The sequence below is a fragment of the Trachemys scripta genome, chromosome 10, assembly GCF_013100865.1.
Source record: "Trachemys scripta elegans isolate TJP31775 chromosome 10, CAS_Tse_1.0, whole genome shotgun sequence".
NCBI classification, from domain to species: Eukaryota; Metazoa; Chordata; order Testudines; family Emydidae; genus Trachemys; species Trachemys scripta.
In genome coordinates, this window is record NC_048307.1 from 28,029,785 (window position 1) to 28,045,597 (window position 15,813).

At 47.2% G+C, this 15,813-nt stretch overlaps 1 protein-coding gene across 20 annotated transcripts in view; it reads right to left on the minus strand.

Moving 5' to 3' along the window:
• Nucleotides 1–15,813, minus strand: part of RBFOX1 (RNA binding fox-1 homolog 1) — a 1,522,779-nt gene that overhangs the window by 981,414 nt on the left and 525,552 nt on the right. The window contains exon 1 of one of the 20 annotated variants that reach the window (XM_034784128.1): nucleotides 8,695–8,716. The exons of the other annotated variants lie outside the window; for them this stretch is intronic. The gene's annotated coding sequence lies outside the window, so the exon portion shown is untranslated. Of the gene's footprint in view, nucleotides 1–8,694; nucleotides 8,717–15,813 lie in introns of those variants that run through there. 20 annotated transcript variants of the gene reach the window in all.

A 15,813-nucleotide genomic window follows, 5' to 3' on the forward strand; every position in this document is an offset into this window, starting at 1 on the left:
AGCGGCGCGGGCCCGGACCGGCTCCCGGCACCGCGCCCCCTGCTCCCCGCCCGGCCCCGCGCCCGGCCCGGCACTGCGACCCCGGCCCCGCACCGGCCCCGGCCAAAGAGGCCCCGGCCGAGCCCTCCCTCCCTCCCGATTTTCCCGGACATGCCCGGCTTTTGGGGATTTCCCCCCGGACGGGGATTTGAGCCCCCAAAAGCCGGACATGTCCGGGAAAATCCGGACGTATGGTAACCCTACCAAAATGGACTGTGAATTTGGTAGGGCTCTACACATACATTTACTTTTATAGCTGTTATTGTAGTAATGTTAAAATATTTAAATATGATGGCTCCATGAATTTCAGAAGCTCCTTAGGTAAGCTACAGACACCCTAGAAAAAAGATACTAGATGCAGATGCAATTAAAAAATTGGCAGAGGGCTGCAACTTCAATAAGCTGATAGTAAAGAAAGTAAACTGATTAAATCACTCCTCTCCTGAAACTCCACAGGGAACACTTGAAGTTTGAATAATCTCAGAGCTAAGCATCATTAGGGAAAACTGTGTTCAGTAGCAGAGACAGGCACTTGAGCTATTCAGAAGTGATAGGGCCTGAAAAAATGGAAATACAGAGCTTCCCACACCCTCCTTGCAGCAACTAAGAGAATGGGGAAAAGGAGTATAGCGGAAACACTTTCTTTACAACATCCCAAAAGCAGAGAGTAGAGGATCAGCCTTCCAAAAGTAAGGAACTCATGCTCTTCTTAATTGTACCTGGGAACCATCCAGCCTACTTTTAGAGCTTCAGCAGAGCTCTCAGGAGTAAAGGATTACTAGATTACCCCTGAATGCCCAAGGCAAACATGCCAGCAGAAATATTTCTCCATGGGTCTTACCATGATTGCTGGGCAGTTCTAAATGGAAGAGACAATTGTGCCCCTTTGGGCTTGGGTTGTTTGTTTCTAACACACCTTCATCAGAGCTCGGTGCAGCTACTGACTCCCCAGATTCCCAAAAGAGATTCTTAAACCTTCACCTGCACCAAGGAAAGGCAAAGATTATTCATCTAGTTTACTCCAACAACCACATCTTGCTTCAGGCCCCGCTGGAGACAAAAGGCATAACCAGGATTACAGTTTACTTCTGGGGGAATTCTGCACGACTGCGTGCACATATTTCATGTGCCGTGCATATTTTTATTTATTTATCTGCTGAAAAGTTGCTGCAGTTCTGCCTTTTGCCGAACAGAGGGCACTGTGGTGGTAAAACACAGTCACTCCTGGCCAGCTCCAGCCAAAATAGGGAAGAGAAAGAGCCTGCCTCCTTCACAGGGATATGAGGGAGGGAGGTGCAGGGACACATGGACAGAGGGGGGAAGGGGTTGGCTGAGTGGAGACACAGAGACACCTGGGGATGGTGATGCAGGGCCACAGGGACATAAGGGGAGGGGACTGGCTGGGGGGGTGCAGGGACACATGGGGATGGGGAAGGGTGTAGGGCCACATGGGGCAGGAGGTGACTGAGTGGTGGCACAGAGACATATAGGGGGAGGGGATGCACAGACACATGGAGACAGGGGGAGGGGGAGCAGGGCCAAATGGGGATGGGGTTCAATGACACATGGGGATGCAGGGACACATGGGACAGGAGCAGATGTGCCTGACTGCATGGGAGAGGCTAGGGCTCAGCCAGGGTCTGCATGGGAGGCACTCCCTAACAATCTCTCCCTGCACTCCTGAAAAAAACCCGTTCCATACTTTTCCAACCCATGCCCAACAACCCTTCAAGTTCATACCCAGACTCTTTCCCAGCAATTACTTCCCTCTTCCTCAGCTCCTCCATTACCCTGACTCCCCTAAGCCTTTGCACTGCTTCTGAGGGGTGTGGGAAATAGAGTTCTGTGTTGCAGTTTAAATGAATTATTACTCAGAGTTCTGTATTAATATGCCTAGTAAGGAATCTTTTTTGTTAAAAAAAAAAAAATTCCTGAATCTTTTCTGTCGTCTGTATGGTTACAGACATACTTGCTGACAGGTGTTTTGAAATAAACTACCAAAATAATTGAAACTGGTGTGGTTATAATGAGTTATTTTGACAAAATATTCAGAATTTTAAAATGTGTGCAGAATTTTAAAATTTTTGGTGCAGAATTTCCCCAGGAATAACAGTTGTATTACACAGTTCGTGCATATATGGAATTCATTTGATAGGGGAGTTAACCTAGAAATGGTCCTGTAATTAAATTTACACTCTGTGCTGAAATCGCCAACATGACAGAGTTCAGGCAATAACTACATTTTGCCATCTTTCTCAGAAACACACCACTTTGGGCTCTGTATTTCAAGGAGAAGCAATTAAGAAACTTGCAGCATAAGCACTGAGAGCTTGGACCACCACATTAGCAGACACTGTACCTACTACTGCACCTCTAAGCTTTTCAGATTTTGTTTGGCTCATCTTTACAACTACTAGTATACAAATAAACCACTGTACTGTAATGCATCAGCAATGAGGATGTGCCATTTAGGAGTGATTCCATTTATTAAATGACTCTACCATCCCTTCAGCTTTTATTCAATTAAATATCAAAATATGCTCTAGACATTGGAGTGTTTAAAGATATTTCTGACTATTGTAAGCCCTATGATATTAATACTTAGAATAAGCACTTTTCTGGTTGCAAAAGCTATTGAATCAAATCTCCACCCTAACTTGTTTCCTTCTGTACATTAGTATTTTACTATGAATCCAATAGCTGTCCTATATTTTTCTTATTGAAAATGTAGAACCGCTATTATTTTGCCCCAAATGGCAGCTTCCTAAAATTAATGGCACTTTAAGCCATAGACATTAATGCTTCATTAATACAAAACACAATTTGTGCTCTAATGGCCATGAATATTTAAATTCAGAACTTCATACTCCCAGAGGAGAACAGGCAATCAGATGGAAGTGACAACATCATGCATTCTTAGATGATGATAATGTAGAAATCACAAAACCACTAGAAATACAGTGAAAGCATCATTAAAAAATGGGACATTTACCATCTTCACCAGTTATATTTACTGTAGTGTCTTATTCTGATAAACACAGTAGGTGCCTTGTACTGTGGCACAGTAAATGTGTACCCACACACTAGTGCCATATATCTCACTGGTGTCTCTCTTTCCATGTACAGCCATGAACTATTAAATAGGATTCTGGTCTAATTCCACCCTTCCACTTATGAACAAGGTTGAAGAAATTGATACTGATTTGGTATCAATGAAGATTTAGACAAATAGGTTTGCCTCAAACACCAATCCTGTTATGATGGACTATTAATTATAACAATGCAAGTAGGCATGAACAACACATTTCTGTGGGGAAAAATGTGCTCAGTCCTGCAGTAGCATAAAAAAAAAATCACTTGTTTCTTATCACATCAGCATAAATGTATGTATAAAAGATACAGTCCAGAATTATATATAAAATATGTCCCAATGGAATTACTTCTCCTTCTTCCTTTCTTACCAGACAGCAACAGCAAAACCCCTTTGAAAAAAAAATCATTTGGTAAATCATGCTGAGGGCTTGTCTATACATGGGGTTATTCAGGAATAACTATTCAGGAGTAGCTTTGAAAGTAGATTAATCTAAACAGCAGTAAGGCACTCCTGTTCACAAACAGGGTTGTTCAGTGATAGCTACTCTGCTTTAAATTCACACCTTAAATTCAACCTTGTTCATCTGAATTAACTGTCGAATGTATACAAGCTCTAGCCCCTCCCCGCCCCCTTAAAATGCTGCTTTATCAATTACCCAGCATTGGGAATTCACTGATTATGAAATATTGGCTAGACTAATTCTGCAACATATTCTGTTCACTATAGCTCAAATTTGTAAAGATATACAGGTATTGCTGAGCTCAGCTTTAAAATGCCTAATTGATTTAGGAGCCTAAACCTCATTATCAAAAGGGATTTAGGCATTAGAAGCCAAATTGACAGGATTTTGGCTCCTAAGTGTCTAAAGCCCTTTAAAAATGAGGCTTAGCTCCTAACTCACGGTATGTCTACACCACGAAATTAGGTCAATTTTATAGAAGTCGATTTTTAAAAATCGATTTTATACAGTCAATTGCGTATGTCCACACTAAGCGCTTTAAGTCAGCTGAGTGCGTCCTCACTACCATGGCTAGCATCGACTCATAGAGCAGTGCACTGTGGGTAACTATTCCACAGTTCCCGCAGTTTCTGATGCCCATTGGAATTCTGGGTTAAGCTCCCAATGCCTGATGGGGCAAAAACATCGTCATGGGTGGTTTTGGGTACATGTCGTCAGTCACTCCTCCCACCATGAAAGCAAGGCAGACAATCGTTTTGCACCTTTTTTCCTGGGTTACCCATGCAGACACCATACCACAGCAAGCATGGAGCCCACTCAGCTCACTGTCAATGCTGCTGTTGTGGGCAAGTCTACTGTGGGGGCTGCTGTGATCCAAGTAGCCAATGCAATCATTGACGTTCTGTTATCAAGGGTAGTGACTCTGGGAAATGTGCGGGCCTTTTTAGATTTTAGGTGCATCATATTCCTGTCCTTTGTCACTGGTGAAGAAGTCTTGCAGCCATACAGTCCAGTCCGGTCAGCGCTGTAACACCCCATAGTACTTGTGTGGTTGACACATGTAACAGCTCCAGGGCTCTTACTTTTTTGCCTTGGCTGAGGTACCTTGCCCTACCTGGACCTCCACGCATTCGACACAGAAACACCTGCAGCAGCTGGCTTTGCTACACAGCAGCAGCCCCTTGCCTTTGCAGCTGATGGACTGCTAACCGTCCTCGTCGGACATGTAACTTGGCCAGGGGTTCTGGGAACTTCTTCCCTGCCCAGCTCCTAGCAACCTCCAATGCATGGTGTATGGCTCCACCACTTCCACTGCAACTCTGCTCTCTTGCAACTCTGCTCTCCTGCTCCCCAGCGACAAGCTCAGGGGATCCATTCTGGTCCTCCTGCGTGCTGCTGATGGACTGCTAACCATCCTCGTCCACTGCTTCCACTGCAACTCTGCTCTCCTGCTCAGGGGATCCGTTCATGAAGCCTGGACAGTAGTAAGGAGCAGTTCAATTATAGGCTGAGCATTTGCAAAATGGTGGTAGAATGTGCCTTTGGACGTTTAAAAGCTCGCTGGCGCTGTTGGTTAGACCTTCGCGCTACCAACATTCCCATTGTTATTACAGCTTGCTATGTACTCCATAATATCTGTGAGAATAAGGAGGAGACGTTTATGGCGGGGTGGGAGGTTGAGGCAAATCGCCTGGCATCAGATTTTGAGCAGCCAGACACCAGGGCGATTAGGAGACACAGCAAGGTGCGCTGCGCATCAGAGAGGCTTTGAAAACCAGTTTCATGACTGGCCAGGCTTCGGTGTGACAGTTGTGTGTGTTTCTCCTTGATGCAAACCCGCCCCCTTTGTTTATTTTAATTCCCTGTAAGCCAACCACCCTCCCCCCATCGAAATAAAGGAACTATTGTTTTGAAACCATGCATTCTTTCTTTATTAATAAAAAAAATGAGATAACGGACAAGGTAGCCTAGGTGGGGTGGGGGAGGAGGGAAGGACAAGGCCACATTGCTTATTGTAGCCACACTAAAAATCAAACTGTTTGAATGACAGCCTTTTGTTGCTTGGGCCATCCTCTGGAGTGGAATGCCTAGGTGCTTGGAGCTTCCCCCTCTCCCCCACGTTCTTGGGCATCTGGGTGAGGCGGTGGTTATACAGTGGATGCCGTGGGAGTCTGTGCTCTCGTTGGCTTTCCTGCAGCTCCAACAGATGCTTCATCATATCTGTTTGCTCCCACATTAGCCTCAGCATCGCGTCTTGCCTCCGCTCTTCACACTCACTTAATTCTTTCCTGGCCTCTGCCACTGAATGCCTCCTTGCATTAAGCTGTGCCCTATCAGTGCGGGAGGACTGCATGAGCTCAGAAAACATGTCATTGCGATTTTGTTTTTTTCACCTTCTAATCTGCGATAACCTCAGGGACGGAGATGATAGGGGGAGCGTAGAAACATTCTACACTCTATGATTCTGGGGGGACTGCATGGTCACCTGTGCTGCTGAGTTTGCCACACTGACCAAACAGGAAATTAAATTCAAAAGTTCCTGGGGCTTTTCCTGTGTACGTGGCTAGTGCATCGGAGTTCAAAGTGCTGTCCAGAGCGGTCCAATGGAGCACTCTGGGATAACTCACGGAGGCCAATACCGTCGATTTGCGTCCGCACGACCCCAAATTCAACCCAGCAAAGTCGATTTTAGTGCTACTTCCCTCGTCAGACAGGAATACAGAAGTCGATTTTAAGAGCCCTTTAGGTCGACGGAACGGGGTTGTTTGTTTGGATGCAGTCATTTTTAAATCGACCTAACGCAGCTAAATTCCACCTAACCCCCTACTGTAGACCAGGCCTCAGTTAGGCGCTGCAGTTCTGAGCTCAGCCACACTTTTACACTTTACAAATTTGGACTTATGTCTCTTCCTCAATAGTGCCCCAAACTTATATGTACTTTACACTAACTATTATTCGCACAAATACATATTAGTTTTATTTTTCTATTCCAGAAATAGTTTTAAACACTCAGGACTACCGAGAAATATATAACAGTACAGCAGAACACTGAGGACTTCCATCCACAATGTCACCAACAGACTTATTTCACATATACTAAATTCAAGTTTACAAAAGACAAACCAACCCCCATTCCACAAATACCCTAGAGCTTTTAATAATATTAGAGAATGGCTAATGAGCAAGTCAAAGAAATGTGAATACAATGCTTATTAAAGCAAAAAAGTTTAAAATATTTTAAAATACCCATTCTAAAGAATTGGTAGCAATGTACTTTTCCTTTTAAACTAAGAGTAAATAATGTGATTAAAATAAGGAGAATCCTTAAGATGTGTCTGGAAACAGTGTGTCTGAAAACAGGGTTTGCTTATGAACAAAGCACTCCTAATTCTCGTTAGAATCCTGAAAAAATAAGCAAATTACTTTAAATTTGCCAAAAGTACTGGGAAGTGATACATGTTGGTAACATAGCCAAAATGACAAATCCAATCTCTCTAAATAGCTAAAACCCCCGTATCTGCATGTGGCATATGATGATACAATACCCTATAGGATGACAGCAGAACAAGGAAACAAAACATAAATAAAGCTAAGAGACCTCTCTCAAACTACTCATGTCTTCAAGCAATTAACAGGTCACTGTTTGGTTAGTTAAGAAATGATCCATTTATAGTAACCCTAATCCACATTCTTTCAGCAGCAGCCAAAGACTTGCTAAAATGACAGAAAGCGATTCATATGTCGCCAACTTCATTAGCTCGTTCTCAATTTAGTACACCATGTCAGAGCAACAATCCTTTCACTAATCCCATCAAGAGGATTTTTTTTTAACTTCCATCTCTCATAGACTCAGATAGAAGAATCAAATACTGAATAATACATTCAGTGAGTTACTTAATTAGCAGGGTGAAGGTGAAACTGAAACAGCTGAGTCAAATAATGAGATGTCAAGCATAGCAGCTTAGACCATCGAGGGATCTGAAAGCGTTCTTCCTGTCAGAAAAAAAAAAAAACAAAACCCACAGGATTTTTCAAACAGATGACATTAAGGGGTTTAATTTTTCCATTTCAGTCCCTTTGAAATCGTCAGTTTGGGAAAAAAGGAAAAATGAACTGAAAAAAGTGGTTAACTGGAAATTACTACGTATGTAGTAAATGCCATTAAATAAGTTAGACTTGGTTATTTTACAAAGTTAAGGTCAGTTTAAAATAAAACAATAACATTTTAAATGGAAGTTAAATAGAAAGCCCAATGCTCAGAGAAAGTAGCACTCTGCACCATAATTTAAGGAGAGAGTCTATTTTTCTATACAACACATCAAATGGTTGATCAAAATTTTCATTGGTCTATTAATTAGGCTGAGTTAATTCCCTGAGTTGTCTTCCTTAGTTATAAAATAATCTGTTTATTCCCCCTTAACATTAGTTGCAGAGTCATGTAATCAGACATTTATCACAATCTGAACTAGTTAATTAATGCTTGCTTTATCTCTATGTTTGGACAGTCAAAGGACCAGCTTAATGCCTGCCCTGTATCCCTTGATGCAGATGTTGACAGTTGACACATCACATTTCTCCCTTTCCCACTCTAAAGGAATTCTCCCCATCTAAAGGGCTTCCCCCACACAGGAGCCCCCACAAGAGACCATGGCAAATGGAATCATGACATCATTGTACAGGATACTCATCTCAAAGTGCAATTCAGCAGCAGTTCTACATTTACAGCTGTAACAGTTCAGGGTAACTGCACCTTTATCCTCTCTCCATGGTCTCTTCAGTGCACCCACTCTATGCTCCTGGTTCCTCAGCTGCCATCTCTCTTGTGTGATGATATATGCATCTCTCTCTCTCGACCAGAGTTTTTTTCCAGACTGCACAGTTCCCTGCCTACATATGATATTCCCAGCAAGCCAGACTCCCTAAATAGCCCAGCATATGCACTTTGCTTTCTCTTCAAAGGCTATAAACATTTGTAATTGTCAGCAGTCACAAGCTACCACACAGCTCTTTCTCAGCAAGCACATTTATTCTTAAGGTGAAAGCATTATGGAGAAAACATATAAAAACAATACAAATTCCTATATGCATGCCAAAAGCTTACCAGAGGTCACCCATCAGTCTTATGGTGCCCCAGTAGGCCAAAGTCCTTTCAATCTTCCCTGGAAGAATTGGGAACCCCCTTGGACAGAAGGTCCTGTCCGTTTCCTGGATCAGAAAGAAGGCCGAGTCAGTTAAAACTCAGGCTATTTATCCAAAAGTCCTTTCTTTGTCTGTTGGTTTCTGGAGAATCCAGTCTGAACCAGTATATGTAAGCCTTTCCAGATGGTGCTACCTGTCTGGAGGTGTTACAACCTGAGTGAATTTGCCTAATCACCCCCCACTGTCCTTAGTTCCTGGAGGGTTATGGTCACCCTCTCCCATGGAATTGCATATAATTACTGGCCCATAATGATACATAAATGCATGCAGTAAGCTCTCCCAAAGATATTGCAGGAAATTGCCATATCAGTAACAACAGCTTTTATTTCCAAAGCAATAAATGGGTGTTTTGGCTCCTTTTGGTAGTGTTCCCAACAGACACTGGGGCACCATTGTACTAGGTGCTATACACACAGTAAGAGGAAGTCCCTGCCCTGAAAAGCTTACAATCTAGATCAAACCACAGAGGTGTGTTTGTGATATGGGAACTGGGACTCCCCCAACTCGTTTCATATAGGGGCTGCTAAATATCTATTAGATGGGAACAACTTTTAACTCTTGCTGAGCTAGGCAGGATTCATAATAGTGACTTACAGATGAAAGGCTCCAACACTCATTAGCAACAGCTCCAGACCCACCAGAGTATTAATGTTATACCTTTCAGAATGAGGCTTCTTTCTGATCTTTTTGGAGCTTATACAGGCAGGGTCTCCCACTCTGGACAAATTGGCAAAATCTCCCATGTGCTGCTCTCAATCCCAAACACACACACAGTCTGCCACACACTGTTTTTAAAGAGACAGCTCCCGTTAACCCATATACAAACACTAAAATATATACAAAAATAAAACTGAACATCCAAATCATCTTCCAAATACATTATTTGGCAATATAAAATCATTCTAACAGTTACTTCAGGGTTCTTGCACTAATAGAGTTGCCCACCCTCCAGGATTGCCCTGGAGTCTCCACGAATTAAAGATGAATATTTAATTAAAGTTATGTCATGTGATGAAACCTCCAGGAATATGTCCAGCCAAAATTGCAACCCTATGCACTAACTTTTATATATATATTGAGATTTTCTTTGACTCCTACAGGGGTCAGTGGAAGGATCTGATTCCATAATCTTCACACTTCAATTTTTGACTACAGGAGTACCTGAGTGGGTGGGTGAGGAAACCATGCTGCTTTCTCTTTGTAGATTAGCCTATACAAGGGAATACACTCACACCCAATAGATTCTTGAGTTCTATTCCTGGCTCTGAAAGCAGATTGTGATCTAATGATTTAAAAGTGTATTGCCAAATGCAACCAAACCCTTTTTTAGGTCACCTGCAGGGACTGAACCCACAACCTCTGGATGTAAAAAACATGCACTGTCTATCATTTGAGCCAAAGAACCATTTTTTTATATATTAAAGCACCAATAGAGGCATAAACCTCTATAACAAAGATTTTCAAAAGTAACTACTGGTTTTGGATGGCTCCATTTTTAGTGCTTAACCTGTGACATCTTAAAGGGACTGAATTTTCAGAGAGTAGATGCTCAACTTTCTGAATATTGGGCTCTTCTCAGATGCCTCAAGTTTGGTACACAGAAATTGAGGTACTCAGGATAAGAAAGGGTTACTCACCATCTCGTAACTGTTGTTCTTCGAGATATGTTGTTCATGTCCATTCCAAGAAGGTGTGTGCACGCCATGTGCACGCCAGCCGGAAAATTTTACCATAGCAGCGTCCGTAGGGTTGGCTCCTGCGCCCCCTTTATGGCGCTATATATAGGGGCCAGCTGACCCCCCACCGCCTCAGTTTCTTCTTGCCAATACTCCGACAGAGAGGTAGGAGGGTGGGTATTGGAATGGACATGAACAACACATCTCGAAGAACAACAGTTACGAGAAGGTGAGTAACCGTTTCTTCTTCTTCGAGTGATTATTCATGAGCATTCCAAGCAGGTGACTCACAAGCCCAAGTCTAGGTGGTGGAGTCGGAGGTCACTGCAGACTGGAGGACTGCGTGGCCAAATGCAGCATCCTCCCTAGCGTGGTGCGTAATGGCGTAGTGAGCTGTAAAGGTGTGGATCGAGGACCAGGTGGCCGCTCTACAAATTTCCTGTGTTGGGGTGTGGGCCCAGAACGCAGCTGAAGAGGCCTGTGCTCTTGTGGAGTGGGCCGTGATAGGCGGGGCTGGTACATTGGCCTGACTGTAGCACACCTGGATGCAGGTTCTGATTCAAGCTGAGATCCTCTGTGACGTGACCGGGAGCCCCTTCCTACTGTCGGCCACAGCGACGAAAAGTTGGGTCGACTTCCTGAAGGGTCTCGTCCTTTCTATATAGAACGCGAGAGTCATGCAACCATCCAGAGAATGCAGTCTCCGCTCCTTAGCCGAAGGAGTGCGGTTTGGGATAAAACACAGGGAGAAAAATGTCTTGACCCATGTGAAAAGGGGAAACCACCTTAGGTAGGAACGCAGGGTGTGGCCTGAGTTGGACCTTGTCCTTGTGGAAGACGGTGTATGGAGGCTCGGATGCCAGAGCTCTGAATTCCGATACTCTCCGTGCTGAGGTGATAGCCACCAAGAACGCGACCTTATATGAGAGGTATAACAGCGAGCATGAAGCCAGTGGCTCGAATGGGGGCCCCGTGAGGACAGACAGGACCAAATTGAGGTCCCAAGCAGGGACAGGTTGACGGATATGCGGGAACAATCTGTCAAGACCCTTAAGGAATCGTCCCACAAGTGGGTTTGCAAACACTGAGGTCCCTCCCTCCCCAGGGTGGAATGCGGATATTGTAGCAAGGTGTACTCGAATCGATGAGAGAGTTAGTCCCAGGTGTCTCAGATGTAGCAAATAGTCCAAGATGAGAGGGATCGGGGCGAGCAAGGGGGACTGACCGCGTTGTGTAACCCAGAGGGAGAAGCGCTTCCACTTGGCCAAATACGTAGACCTTATCGAGGGCTTCCTGCTGCCCAACAGGATCTGTCTGACCTGATGGGAGCATTGTAACTCCAGTGGGTTTAGCCATGGAGCATCCAAGCTGTAAGGTGGAGCGACTCCAGGTTCGGGTGAAGGAGGCGACCGCGATCCTGCGTGATCAAGTCCGGTAGTAGGGGCAACCTGAGCGGAACCTTCGTAGACATGTGTAGGAGAGACGCGTACCAATGCTGGAGCGGCCAAGCAGGAGCTATGAGGATGAGTCGAGCGTGATCTCTGCGGGCCTTGAGGATCACCTTGTGAATCAAGGGAATCGGGGGGAAGGCGTAAAGCAGCCCATCTGCCCAAGAGAGGAGAAACGCATCTGACAGGGATCCCTGACTGCGTCCCATGAGGGAGCAGAATTGACGACACTTCCTGTTCTTGTTGGAAGCAAACAAGTCTACCTGGGGATGACCCCAGAGTCGGAAAATTGAGAGAACTACATCCCAGCGGATAGACCACTCGTGACCCTTTATTCAGGTGAATTACGTTCTGTACACAAAAGTCCCATAATGCCTGGGCCTCCTGGCAAAGGGGAGAGGAGTGAGCACCACCCTGTTTGTTGATATAAAACATCGTTGGAGTATTGTCTGTGAGGACAGAAACGCACTTGCCCGCGAGCTGGGACTTGAATGCGAGGTGTACCGCTCGTAATTCCCTGACATTGATGTGCAATGAAAGATCCTCCCTTGACCAAAGACCTTGGGTCCGGAGGTGGCCCAGATGTGCACCCCACCCCTGATCCGACGCATCCGTTACCAGGGTCAGGGAGGGCTCTGGTTCGAGGAAAGGAACCCCCGCGCAGACCACCCATGGGTCGAGCCACCATTGGAGGGAGTCCAACACCGGACGAGGTAACGTCAGCACTGAGTCTAGGGAGTCCCTGACTGGCCGATAAACCAAGATTGGAGAGGGCGGAGTCTGAGCCTGGCGTGTCTGACGACATAGGTACATGCTGCCATGTGCCCTAGTAATTTGAGGCAGCTTCTTACTGTGGTGGTAGGGTAAGATTGGAGGCCAAGAATGATGTTGGACAAAGTTCGGAATCTGGCCTTCGGAAGATATGCTCTGGCTTGTGTCGAGTCCAGAAGTGCTCCTATGAATTCAATTCTTTGTGTTGGAGAAAGAGTGGACTTGGCCTCGTTGAGTAAGAGGCCGAGGGAGCTAAAGGTGTGCCTGATGAAGACCACCTCAGCCTTCACGAGAGCCTTGGTCCTGCCCTTGATGAGCCAATTGTCCAGGTAAGGGAATACCTGGATCCCTTGCCTGCGGAGGAAGGCTGCCACGACTGCCATGCACTTTGTGAAGACCCTTGGGGCTGCTGATAGACCGAAGGGTAGAACCGTGAACTGTAGATGCATGTTGCCGATGAGAAACCTGAGATAACGCCTGCGGTGAGGGATTATCGCGATATGGAAGTATGCATCCTTTAAGTCGAGGGCGGCACACCAGTCTCCTGAATCCAGGGAAGGAATGATGGAGGACAGGGAGACCATGCGGAACTTCTTGACAAACTTGTTGAGACGCCGCAAGTCCAGAATAGGTCTGAGGCCCCCTTTCACTTTTGGTATTAGGAAATATTGAGACTAGAAGCCCTTGCCCCGTAGTTCTCGAGGCACCTCCTTCACTGCCCCTGCTGTAAGGAGGGACTGAACTTCTTGAAGGAGAAGTTGCTTGTGAGAGGGGTCCCTGAAGAGGGACGGGGAGGGGGGCTGGTGGGGCGGGAGGGTGGAAAACTGGATAGAATAGCCCTCCTCTACCGTGCGAAGCACCCAAGCATCTGACGTGATCCAGGCCCACACACGATAGAAGGGGGACAGACGTGATGAAAAGGTAAGGTTGGGAGGATCCAGAGATCTGTCCGGTAGGCCGTCCTCGACCGAACCCTCAAAATGGTGGTCTAGGCCCCTATGGAGGCCTTGGTTGGGTAGAAGACTGGCCGAAGGGCTGCTGTTGTTGCCTCCTCCTGCCAGTCTGCGGTCTTCTGCGCACGGCATCACCTCGATTTTGAGGTTGATACGGACGCGGGGCCTGCAGTGGCCTAAACTGCCTACGCTGAGTAACAGGGGTGTGTAGGCCTAAAGAACGGAGGGTGGTCCGCGAGTCCTTTAGGCTATGGAGCTGTTTGTCTGTCTTTTCTGAGAAAAGCATGGGCTCTTCAAAGGGTAAGTCCTGTATAGTTTGTTAAACTTCAAGAGGAAGGCCGGAAACTTGAAGCCAGGCTCCGCGCCTCATGACGAGACCAGTAGCCAGTGTGCGCGAGGCCGAATCGGCTGCATCGAAGGCTGCCTGAAGGGAAGCTCGAGTAACTAATCTGCCCTCCTCGACAAGGGCCGAGAACTCGGTTCGTGAATCCTGCGGGAGGAGGTCTGCAAACCTAGACAAAGCCGAGCACGTGTTGTGTCCATACCGGCTCACTATGGCCTGCTGATTGGCAATACGCAACTGTAGGCCCCCCCGTTGAATAGACCTTGCGTCCGAAGAGGTCCAACTTTTTAGTTTCTCTATTTTTAGGAGTGGATCCCTGAAAACCTTGTCGCTCCCTCTGGTTGGCTGCATCCACCACTAGGGAGTCCGGCGGGGGGTGCGTATAAAGATGTTCATAGCCCTTGGTTGGGACAAAATACTGCCTCTCAGTCTTTTTGGCTGTAGGGGCCAATGAGGCTGGAGTTTGCCACAAGGTACGGGTTGTGTCCACAATGGTTTTTATGAGGGGTAGGGCTACCCTAGATTGGCCTGACGGGGTCAGGATATCAATTACAGGATCGGTGTCCACCTCAATCTGTTCCGTCTGTATCGAGAGGCTCTGGGCCACTCGAGTAAGGAGCTGTTGGAGGAGTCTATTATCCTCTAAAGCCGGAGCAGCCGAAGTTCCCGCTACTGCCTCATCCGGAGATGAAGAGGAAGATGTCCCAAGTAGCTAACCTTCATCTACCATGTCTCCCTCTGTAAGGGCCTGCGGCACATGGTACTCCGGCTGTGTGGCCGGTGCGGGCTCAAGATGCAGCATCGCAGCCGGTACCAGGGTCGCCACCGAACGCCGAGGAGTGCTGGGCGGGTGCCTGCGCTGAAGGAAGCAAAGCCCCTGTCGGTGCCGTTGTTTGACTTGGGGGTGCCGTAATGCCTTGTGGCACACTCCTGTCGGATGGCGGTGCCGGTTGTGGTGGCATTAGCGGCGGTGCCGCAGACGCTGAGGAGACGGAAGCGGTTCGTGAGCGGGACCCGTACGCCTGACCCACCGACTGATGGTAGGCCCATGGCATCCAGAACGGCCACTGAGGAGGTGGTTGCCACTCCTGCTGCTGATGCCACCGTGGCGGGAACAGTTGGCACTCCTACGGGAGGACGATCTGCTCCTTGATCTGTTAGAACGGTAGGAGTCCGCCTCCGAGTCAGAAGTGTCTGAATAGGAGGACATCGGAGGAGCGGTAGCCACAGTCGCCGGCTGGGGTGCTCGCGCCGGTGCCGCTACCGTGGTGCCGCGTGGAGAGTGCAGTGAGCGCATCGCTGGTTTACCCCTAGAGTGATGCTGGAGCCCGGCAGCAGCCGGAGGTTCTCTGCACCGGTGCGGCGACGCCGGAACCGGAAGGTTCAAGAGGTCTGAGGCGGCCTCGAACGCCTCAGGCGTCGATGGGAGTCGGACCTCCTCCATCAAGTCCGGGGATCTATGCCGTTCCGGACTTGACCTTGCTCTCTCCGGGGCGGGAGTCAACGGGATGGCCGGATGGGTCTGCGGTGCGGGTTGCCCCATAACAATCATGGGCTGCGCCCAACCTTTAGAGTCCCGGTGGGGAGATTGTTCGGTCCGCGGCCTGTTCTTTTTAGCCGGCGAAGGGGAGCGGCGTCTTGTCGAAGACGATTTCTTATGCACTGACTCTCTCCGGTGCTGGGGTTTTGGGGCCTTGGCCCCATGACCTATCTCCAGTGCCTGGGCACTGCACACCGAGGATGAAGTGCTGGGTGCCGGCTCTGAAGGTCCGGGATCTGATTGCGGCCAGAGTGCCGCCTCCATTAGGAGGACTTTAAGTCTCTGCTCTC